This window comes from Nuphar pumila, chromosome 5 (assembly GCF_984573655.1).
Source record: "Nuphar pumila chromosome 5, dmNupPumi1.hap1.1, whole genome shotgun sequence".
NCBI lineage: Eukaryota > Viridiplantae > Streptophyta > Magnoliopsida > Nymphaeales > Nymphaeaceae > Nuphar > Nuphar pumila.
Window position 1 is genome coordinate 128,974,820 of NC_143253.1, and position 11,322 is coordinate 128,986,141.

The following is an 11,322-nucleotide window of genomic DNA, read 5'->3' on the forward strand; positions in this document are numbered from 1 at the left end:
CTAAGAAAATTTGTCTCAAACACAAACCTAAGGACCCGTGCCGGAGGAAACTCCCAGACCCCCCTTTTTGTAAGAGAAAAAACTATGAATCAGGCTCCACAACTCATTAGGCAGGAACGAGAAGGCGATCATGTGTTGTAACACAAGCTAAAAACAAAGGCGAAATGTGCAAATCTATTTACGGGGAGCGAGAGGACATTTTCATCCAACGCATATCTATCTTACGGGAGGACATTTCGCTCAAAAGCATATCTACCTTTTTTATATGTTATTTTATTATAAAGTCATCGTGGGCAACATTGGCATATGAATTATTGCGGGTCCTAAGATATTCCTCCATACACACAGGAACACGTGAATTTGTGTTCCGGTGAGAACACACACCACCCTCTCATAAAATGGTGACTGTCAACCAATCGGCATGTGTCCGCCCCTGATAGAGCCTTGGGAGGCAGGCCTCTTCAGTTGCCATTTAGTGTGGACACTGAAGAAGGCATAAAATTCAACAATGTGTGACAAAAGCAAATGATAAATTTCAATATAGATTCTTTAAAATCAAAGGAAATAAATTTAAAGAGGATACCTAAAACACATTTTCAATCCTCCTGTTATGAAAATGCTCTGCGAGGATGATTTGTTTTTTACTGCCTGTAGAAGGAAAAATATTAATTAGTTGGTTGTTGATGACTTGACGAGCCACCAGTGAACTTCACCAAGTTAACCGGGCATCAAGGGTTCTAAAATCATAAAAAGCATCCCTTGCAACAAGGTTGAAGCTGAATGTACTTTCTAATAAACAAGAGAAACCCTTAAGGGTATTACCAACCTGCCAATGCATCATGAGAATCATCATCGTTCTCTTTTTTCGGAGATCCAGCTTTATTTTAAATATGTTTTTATTAAGTTAGATTTTTGTTGAGACATATAAACTCTGATTTTTTTTTTTAGTATTGGTTTGAATTAATTTCTTTAATTAAGTTTTTAAAATCCTGTATTGATGTGTTAGTGTAACCGCCCAAAGTTTGAATCAGTTTTACAAGAATTATTCTGCTGTTTTAAATTCATTAGGTCATTTAAAAAAACATTTAAAATTTCAGATAAAATCTTGTGCCATTATAAGTAAACTCCATGTAAAATTCGTAGACTTCTCCTATCTAAGGAGTCATCCTCCTCTAATATGTGTATCTTAATCAATAAAAGAAGTAGGCCCCGTGTGATCGTGGACAGAGACAATTTTTGTTGAATTATGTAAACTATTTATTTTCATGTGCGGTTGTTTTTTCTTTTTACTTTTTTCATGCTTGTTTCTTTGATCCATCAATAGGTCAAAGGGTCGTTTCCTATCAACATGTCATCAAAATATTTTTGAATCACGTGATGAATCAGAATGTGTCCAAAATTTAAGACACCCACAAGCGTTTACATGACCTACCTTGTCTCTTTGCACACTTTATCTTGTTCGAAGGTACGTAAGTAGACCATGATCATTTTTGCAAAATGAAATAGCAGTGTAAACAGGCACGAAAAACTTAAATTTTTGGCATTAACTAGGCTTCATCCCCAAAAAACTGACTTCGAGGAGATTCTGAAGATTTTGAGTTGCAACTAGCTTCTACTCACTCAATTGTATATTGCGGCATTGGGTTCATTCTCCAAAGGAGGAGTGGTGACACCATTGTAGCAAGAGTTTTGAACAGAGTTACTTGATCCTAGCTGAGAATCTAGTATGGTACCACATTGACCAGTTTTTCCAAGCTGATGCAAAGAGTTTTCGTTGCCTCGGTTCAGGTGCCAAGCAGGTCATCAAATTTTTAGATCCTGGAGTTGGACTCAATGGGACATTGAAGTTTCTTGAAATGGGTTAAAGCAGGTAATTGGGAATATAGGGAAGACGTTTGGAAGGTAGGAGGGTTTTTAAAATTATTTTGTCTATGTCCCTAGTGGTTAGAAATAGGGGTTGGTAGGTAGTGAAATTAAATATTTTAGGTAGGCTTTCTTTTTAAATAAGATAGGTAGTTGTTTTACACTGGTAGTTTGAATTAAATTTTTTTAGTTTAGTAGATGGTGGATACTAGATACTAGGTCCGCATCTTTTCCTTTTCCTAATTAAATGTTCTTTGTAAGAAGCCAGAAGTATGAATGAGTGTTTTAAATGAAAAAATAATTTTTTTGAAACCTCTTGTGAGTGCTTTTTTTGTGAAAATGTAAAGAGAGAAAGATAAAACATTCAATTAAAATCGTAAGCTCGTGCTTGAAAGCAGACTTGTTTTGCCTGCACCACCGAGTGCTGTTGTTTTCGCTTCTTGGTCGGCTCATATTAGAGCTAAGGCGGCCAACCCCTCACCGGTTGCTTTCTCTCATTCATCTGTGGGCTAGTGGGGTGTTGCTGCAAGGGTTGACAGAAAACACTGGCAAAGGTTATCCCTGCATATTGATCAGTGTTATGGCCGACATTAACGATGTTGAGTGCTCTAACATTGTCCGTTGTGAGCCCCGACGCATCAAAAGCCCAGAAGGAGATGTGCATAGTTACTAATAATGGGAGCTGGACAAATCAGGCTATTGGGGAGGCTGCTAAAAGACCCCTTCTTAAGCTGTGTTCCTTATCCTTTGCTCCAATTTTGCTCATTTCCTTGCAGCAAACCCTGTGTATCCACATGTTCCGTACTAAGGGTTAGAGTGGGATCAGACAACAAATTTGGTTGCGTGACTTACCACTCGAGTGCTCCATGGAGGATTCTTTTTTAGGTTTTAATTTTGGTTTGTATTAGCTGAATAAAGGTATATGTTGTAAAGCTTTAATAAATGGAGGGGAGCCTTACCCCCCCCCCCCCCCACACACACACACACACACAGCACCACCACATTCTTTATCAGAAAAAAGGTGGACCTTTAAGGGAAGAATATCTCAACTTGTCATCAATCAATTAAGATATGATTTTATACTGATTAAGACCAGTGATTTTTTAATATGAAAAACTAAAAAAATATGATTTTATACTGGGTCTGGTTCATGCAATCCTTATTGGGCCTGGGTATGTTTTTCCTAATGGAGGACCCAATTAAACCCAAGTCCAGACCCATACCCACACCGTGAGATCATGTTCCGGTTTGGAGTCACCTGGGTCTGAACCAGATCCGACCTTTGACACCCCTATTAATAAGAACTGTTAGATTATTGGAAATAAAAAAAAAATAATCAAGGTTATTGATGTTATATAAACAGAGACACTTTCTATTTGCTTCATTAAACTGGGGAAATGGAAACCTAAATAGTGGATTAGTAATACTACCTTGTTGACTTGATAGACTTTTATGTGCTTTGGTAATAAATGAGCTATACGTTTGGGTTTCTATATGAGGCTAAATCATACACGAATTTCTTAATGTTCTGCACATTATACTTTTCAATTTTTTTAGAGAAAAGGAAAACTTTTATTTGGAGCCTGGTCAAAATTGCAGTAGTGTATGGAATGGAAAAGATTAGGAAAAAGGTGGTTTCCATTCTTGAGTAGAAAAGCATTTGTTTTCATGTTTTCTCATCCAAAACATGATAAATAAGGCTTTAGTATGCCCCTTTCAGCATCAAGCATTAATCATCAATTAGGCATACCCCAATTCAAGGAGTCTTCCATAGGAGGTCCAACCATAAGTGTTCAACCCTTGCCCTCTCCTTTGAAGAAATGAGGAAGATCACAAAAAGTAGTCTGTACTCAAGTATAGGAAAATGTGAATCTACTCGACTCCATCCATGCCCGACCCCGTACCAGATGGTTTTTTTTTTTTCAAAAATTTCGTTGTTTTTTTTTTCTTTCGAAATTCTAACCTTACAATGTGTTCTATGTGCTTGTTTTCATAGGCATCGGGTCTTGGTCATTTGAATCTCATGCGTGGATAGGTTTTTATAAGGTTACAAAATCAACTGTCTACAATTTTTTAAAATTTTTGAGGCTCCAAAAACCTTTTTTTTATCCAAAATGCATGATCCAAGAGTCGATTTCTAGTGAATAGATCATGTAGAACACATCCATAAGGTCGGATTTTTGAAAAAAAAACCCATCGGGTACAGGCCGGGCAGGGATGGGGTCGGGTATATTACCACTGCTCCTCGAGTATAATCTCTAAAAACCCTTTACATTTTAAAACCTCAAATATACTTTTGAAAATCAATAATGATTGTTAGGGAAAATAAAAACCTATTATCAAGTTGATTGTGGGAAATTCAGAGCGCTGTGTTACTAAGGTTGGAATTGTCCATTTTGACTCAACTGAGGTTGGTAGATAAATACTTGATAAAAGTTGAAGGTTCATTTCCACACACAACTATTTGATCTATGAGGTACCCCAAAAGTTTATGCATTATAATGCTAGAGCGTTAATAGTGCTACCCTAAACAAAGCACTACGTTGCAAACAATTAAAAAAAGCACCAAAGTTAAGTTACATTAAAATTTCTTACAAATGTAAATAATCTAATTTGATCCTGATGCAACTGTGCAACATAAATTGGAAAAATTAATTATGATCAATCATTCTAAACGTATAGGGCAAGGTTCCACCTTCGGGATGGACAGTTTTATGCTACATTACATTTGAATTGTTTTTATCATTATACTGTTCAATTTCTAACTTCAATTATCAATCTATAAGGGCTTGATTGTTGCACATATATATATATATATATATATATATATATATATATATATATATATATATATATATATATATATATATATACTAGAGAATATGATGAGAAAAAAGCACAAAAACGAAACTAATAACAAGAATCAAATGGCACAAACCATAAGTAAAGCACCCAAAGACACTTACATGGCCTAGCTTCTCAAAGACCTATTTAAACCCCAATATGACCTAAATAACTCTGGGTGAAATGCATGTTCAAGGAAAGCAGTAAAGATCTAAAAATAGAACATTGACCAAACAAAATATAAGATCGAAAACTCCGATCTCACCAAACCATTAGATCTATATTATTATGACGTATTCCAAGCATCTGATCCAAGTAGCATTCACCAAGGTGTAGATCTTTGCTACAAAGTTCATTCAAGGATATGTCATATATAAGCTATGCTCTAGATTTATACACATATTTAGGTTGATCATATATTTCTAATAAACTGACAAAAGGATCAGATAAACACTTCAAATAATAAGTCTGCTATCGAACAGGTAAACTAAACAGGAAGAATCCCAGACCTGAACTGCACCAATCATGTTGAGCCTCTGCAAAGCAGACACCATTCTCTGAGCTCACTTGGACAACTGCATTTCCATCTATTTTCACTTAAGAATTTTACACCAAGAATGGTCTGTGTAATGAACTGCATTGATGCTTTTTCTAAGTCTACACTTGTCATAATCCTCAAGTTATGCACTTGTGGTTGACGATATCTTGTCAGAGGAAGAATACTGCAGAACTAGTTGGTCGAAGCCTGGATCTTCCTGTAAAACCAAATTCTGGAGTTCCACATGTTGTAGTGACGCATCTTCATTAAGAAACTGAATCACTTGTCTGATGACCGGCCTAGCCTCAGGTGCAGCCTGTGAGCAGAGCACACCAAGCATCAGCACTAGCTCTGCTTCCTCCTTCACATAGTTCATCCCAAGCCTTTTGTCTACAGCATTAAGTATTTGTCCATTCTTCCACAACGAAAGCACAAATTCTACCAGAAAAACCTCTTCACCAGGCCTCTCAGGTTCAATTGGTCTCCTCCCACAGGCCACCTCAAGAAGCAAAGCACCATATGAATACACATCGGAGCTCGTCGTGGCCTTGTAGGTGCGCGAAAGCTCAGGTGCCATGTAACCCAGGGTGCCAACAATATGGGTTGTCTTAGGGTTGGTCCCATGCTCGAAGAGCCTTGCAAGCCCAAAATCACTCAGCCTCCCATTCAGATCAGCGTCCAACAAGACATTGCTTGCTTTGACATCTCTGTGAATAACAACCTGCTCCCATTCTTCATGCAAATACAGCAGACCAGAAGCAATTCCCTTAAGAATCTTGAACCTTTCTTCCCAGCTGAGACATCTCTTCTTCTCCTCAAAAAGAAAACTATCTAAGCTCCCATTTGCCATGAAATCATAAACCAGAAGTAGGTCCTCTCCTCGCCTACACCACCCTTGCAATTGAACCAAGTTCCTGTGCCTCAACCTTCCTAAGCTCGATACTTCTGCTATAAACTCCCTCATCCCCTGTTTTGCACCATGTGACACTTTCTTGACTGCAACCACCATGCCATTCCTGGGCAACACACCTTTGTAAACAGCACCAAAACCCCCTTTGCCCAATAGTTCCTTCTCGTTGAAACCTTTGGTTGCTCTGTAGAGATCCTTGTACGGCAACCGATGCGGGTAGTCCAGCTCCCATTCTTCAACAGTCTCGGATGTCAGCTTCCTCCTCCTATACACCACATAAGAGATGGTAACTACGATCACAAGAAGCAAGAGTGATACTGACACTACAGAAGTGAATGACAAGAGCCTTGGAGACTTCCACATAGATGTAGAAATCCTCGGGAGAGAGGGAAGGTGTGAGAGGTCCAGTGCTGGAGCTTGTCCATTAATCATGAAGCTCCAAGCCAATATATAGTGCTCACTTGCAAGCCTTTGTGTACTGGAAGAGAATCCAACATACATGTATTCGAGCAGAACAAGGGATAGATCTACACCATATGATATCAATGGGCGGTTGGGCTTCAGTGGATGTGATAATGGAGCTATGGTCACATTGAGCAGCTTCTCCTGTCCATCATAATCTATCCATGCCTGGATCAATGTCCTGCTGTTTAACATAACTGTTTCATTCTTACCATTGTCTGTGTAGTAAGCAGCAGTTTCGGAGGTACTAGAAATTACACTGTTGATGTCAACACCAACATGGTTTGCATCTATATCTTTCAAAGGTATTGATTTAACCGTGTCGAATTCGACTGCAAACACATGGTTGGATGAGTTTCCATTATTCGACGCGTTGAAGAGGCCGAGGTAGGGGCCGACAGCATTGGAAAAGTCGGTGGAAGGCGCAACGACGAAGGCAAATCCATGACCACCCGATTCGTAGGATTCGGAAACGATTTCGAACACGAAACGAGTACTGAAAGATTGAGTTGTGTTAGCAGCAGAGGAATTCTTGAATTTCAGGGTGTGGGGGTAGAATGCATGGGACTTGATGACGTCGTTTATGGTACGGGAGCCATTAGTTAGGCGCAGAACCCCAGATTTGGTGATGGTTGCAGGGTCAAATAGGATCAAGCTTGACTGAGGAAAGCCACCATTGAAGACGAAGTTACTGTCGTTCGAAGTTGCAGGTTTGCAGAGTTGAGCAAGAAGAAGAAGATGGAGCAGAAGGCAAGCTGCTAGTCCAGGAGTGGGGCTTGAGTAGGCCATCGTGGCAAGGAGCTGAAATTTACACCAGTCTGTTTTTTTGGTGTGGAACTCTGTTTCCTTCAATGGAATTCAGTAATAGGTGAGAAAAATGTTTTGACGTAAAAATTAGGTCAAAACTTGGCCCGGCCTGCTTTTGGTATTTTGTTAGAATTTGGTTGCATGTACGTTTTGTCGGTGGCTTCCATCAAAGAGGAATCAGTATCGGATTTAAACCATCTCACAGAGACACGCCATTTGGACTGCATGTCTCTCTGTCTGTCTCTAATGACACGTACGATTAGACATGACCGGACATGCATGTGAGTCTGGATAGGGTAAAATATGATTGCACAAAAATTGCATTAAGCACCTGATCGCCCTCCATCACTTCTTGGGCCCACACCTGACAGGCGTGTCCCCAAAGATTGAGGTTGATCAGCGCTTAGTGCACAGATATTTGTGCAAACACATTGCAGGGACACCAACATATGCATACAAATGCTATTTTAATGTTTAACATTTTTTAATATTACTTTGATAAAAATACATTTTAAATATAAAAATATAATAAAATAGTTTCTTATTTAATAAAAAATAACAAATTCATGTTGTGTCAGTTGTACGCTTGTCTTTGTGACATAGGATTTAAACAAGTGTCCCATATGTTGTAACCCTGCCCAAAGTTTTAATCATTTTTTAAAATTATTTTTGCATTAAAATATCTGATTTACTTGTACTTATAAAAAGAATGGTTTCAAAATTTTAATATTTGAACAATAATTAAGGTTAAAATTTTGAGAGAGTTACAAATAGTATCAAAGCAGTTTGATAACAGTAATCACGAGATGCGAGTAAGACCACTTTAACCGGTATGATATCCTTTTGTAAATCTTGTTGTTGCACATATATGAAATGTGTCGATATTAAATGTGAAAAACATGTATAATATGTGATATTTGAAATGTTGTTGATGTGAACCTAAAAATATGCATATGACTCATATTTATTGTGTGATTTTTTCTTCGCCAGATGGTATGGGTATGAAAGGTCAACGATTTGATGAATACTCACACATATTTAAATGATTATATAAATTTTGAGGACAAAATTTCTTTTAAGGATGTAGAATGTAAAACCTGTAAATTTTAAATATTATTAATAAATAAATAAATTCATTTTTATCTCCGAGTTAGAAATATGTTTCTATCTTTTAAATCTTATTTATTGGTGTTTAAATGCTCAATTACTCATTTATGGCTGATCATGCATAATATTTGCATTTTATTAATCATTATTGATGCATGATCCATGTAAAAATTGCTTTAAAAACCCATTTTTACCATTAGTTTTGAGAAACCGCATTGCATTGAATTTTATCAGAAAATCGTGTTCTTGAAAGCTTTCCTTGTATATATATATATATATATATATAATTTTTTTAGTTAGAACTTCTTAATTGTAGTTTAGTTAGCTTAAGTTTGAGTAGCTAATTTGTAATCTTTAATTAGTTTAAGAAGTTTGTTTTCTTTAGACAATAAAGCATGTTTTGCTAAAATGGGTATTTTGGAAATCATTGAAAGCTGTTGGACTTGTTTTGAAAAAATGGTTTTACCCTAATATAATATTATAAATAGTATCATACAGCAAGAAAAAAATCGTTCTTTTCCTGGTGGATTCCACGTCTCTCTCTCTCTCTCTCTCTCTCTCTCTCTCTCTCTCTCTCTCTCTCTCTCTCTCTCTCTCTCTCTCTCTTGCTTCCTCTCCCTTTTTCCTTTTCTTGCTCTTCTTGATGTATTCCCCAGCACCGATTCTTCCATCCTCTTCATTGGGAAGGTGCAACAACAACCAGGATGAACCGGTCTTTCCTCAACCCATCTAGCCGACTGTGGTAAGTCCTTCTCTCTACCCATCTTAGTAGCATAGGATCAGTACATGCCTTCTTCCCATTTTTTTTGCATCTTCATTGCCTGTAGCATTCGTTGAGATCTTGATTTTATTTTTTTATGCATATAGGTTAGGTCTGATTGCATATTTTCCCTGATGATTAGCTGGATCGTATAACTCTGTGTTGCAGCGTTTTTATTTGTTGGTTTCATCATCAGTCCAGATCATCAGTTCTACATTGCTTTACGTTATTGCATACTTTTAGAGTTCACATTTTCTTTATTTCTGAATTGTAGTTAGGCTGTGTGTTTTCTGCTTTTATTAGTTTCATAGTTAAGTGGTGCATTAGCTATTTGTTGCTTTTATTCCATTAACAGTACACGTTAATTGAGTTCTTTGTTCATTACATTAGTCACAAGTCAAGTCATTAGCTATTGGGTTTAATATATATGTTATTAGTTTTGATTCATCACTTAGGTATTTGTTTACAGCATTTTATACTTGCATTGACGTCTTGCAGTAGTCATTTTGTATCTTAGGCGTTAGTCACTCCAGTCCTTAGTTGTTTTAGTAAACGGTTCAGCTTTAATATGAGTTTTAATATAGTTTAGCACTTGGTATCTCATTAGGCCATTTAAGGAAAGTTTAATTAGTCGATAGCAAATAGTTTATTGCTTAGTTCCAACAGGTGAATTTCTTTAATCGTGTAGTTAAGTCTGTAAGTTTTTTTTAGAATATAACTTTAGTGGGTATATTCAATTAGGCTAAGTTAGATCATACATTAGGAAGTCTGATTAGTTCATGATTTTCTGGTTTTAAAGTGTTTAATTGGTTGTTAGTCAAATCTGTTTTGATATTTGGTCTTTTAGTGTTAGGTCTTTAGATTAGTTTCTTAGAGTTTAGTTCATGGTTAGTCAATTCAACTCTTGTTTTGCTGAATAATCTTTTTGTCATTAGTTATTAATTTCTTGTTTAGTTTCCTCGTACTGCTTTGTTTTTGTTTTTGTGTTTTGTGTTTTGCAGGGAAGCATTTGAACGTGTGAGAGAAGCTATTTCGAGCCAAAAAAAAAAAACCAAAGTGCAAGCAAACATACATTACCTCAAGAAGGGACAGAAAGCCTCAAGCACTGAAGACTTGCTTTTCTTTCTATATTAGGCTTTTATTTCATTTAATTCAATTCATTTGGGTTTGTAATAAGGCACTTTAATTATTTGTTTAAACCCTTTGCGTAGGGCCGTACTCTCGTAGTTAGTTAATTATTTAATCAATTCTTTTCACTTTGGCAATAAAGAGTAGTTTAGATTGTGTGTTCGAATACGAAGTATTTTCCGTTCCCTGAGATCGACCCAGACTCCACCACTTGTGCGAGCCGGTTTTTATATTTTTGGTGTCTGGCTTTCACTGAATTTTCACTAAAAATATTGTTTTAAAAAGGGTTTTTATAAAACTCACACCAAATTTTGGCGCCGTTGCCGGGGAAGGGCGAAATACTAGTATTCACTTTATTGCCTTATGTTTGTTCTCGTATTTATAGGTTGTTAGTTTAATTCAGTTCTTTAATTAGGATTGTTTAGTTTGTTTCTCGCATTTAGGCTTAGAACCACGTGTGTGCATACCATAGAGACAAGCTTACTTTTCTGCACAGCTCACCCATTAGGATCCCCTTAGAAGTGACTGTGTACGATTGGTACCGTGCACATAGATTTTATTTTCGTAAATTCTCTATTGAGTGCAACTGCGTGGTGCTTGTTTATCTCTTGTTTTCAGTAATTGTTTTTGTTACTCGCTTTGTGGTTTGTGTGGTTTGGCCGCTAGCGCGTTAGTTAGGTAGAAAAACCCAATTTAGGACGGTTGCTGCACCGGTCTACCCTTTGGTGCATGCACGGGCGACGTTCGCTTGAACCTGAGCTTGCCGAATTTGTTGAGGATCCCGAATCTTTCTTTAGGAGAGCCCATCAAGCCAGCCCCATGGTTGAAGATCAGCAGTTGATCCGTCCTCTTAGGGAGTACTTTATGCCCAACACATACACTCCTGCCTCCTGCATCACAAGA

General features: G+C 37.2%; 1 pseudogene; it reads right to left on the reverse strand.

Moving 5' to 3' along the window:
* Positions 1-5,387: 5,387 nt before the first annotated feature.
* LOC149838671 (L-type lectin-domain containing receptor kinase SIT2 pseudogene) lies at positions 5,388-7,406 on the reverse strand (annotated as a pseudogene).
* Positions 7,407-11,322: the final 3,916 nt, after the last annotated feature.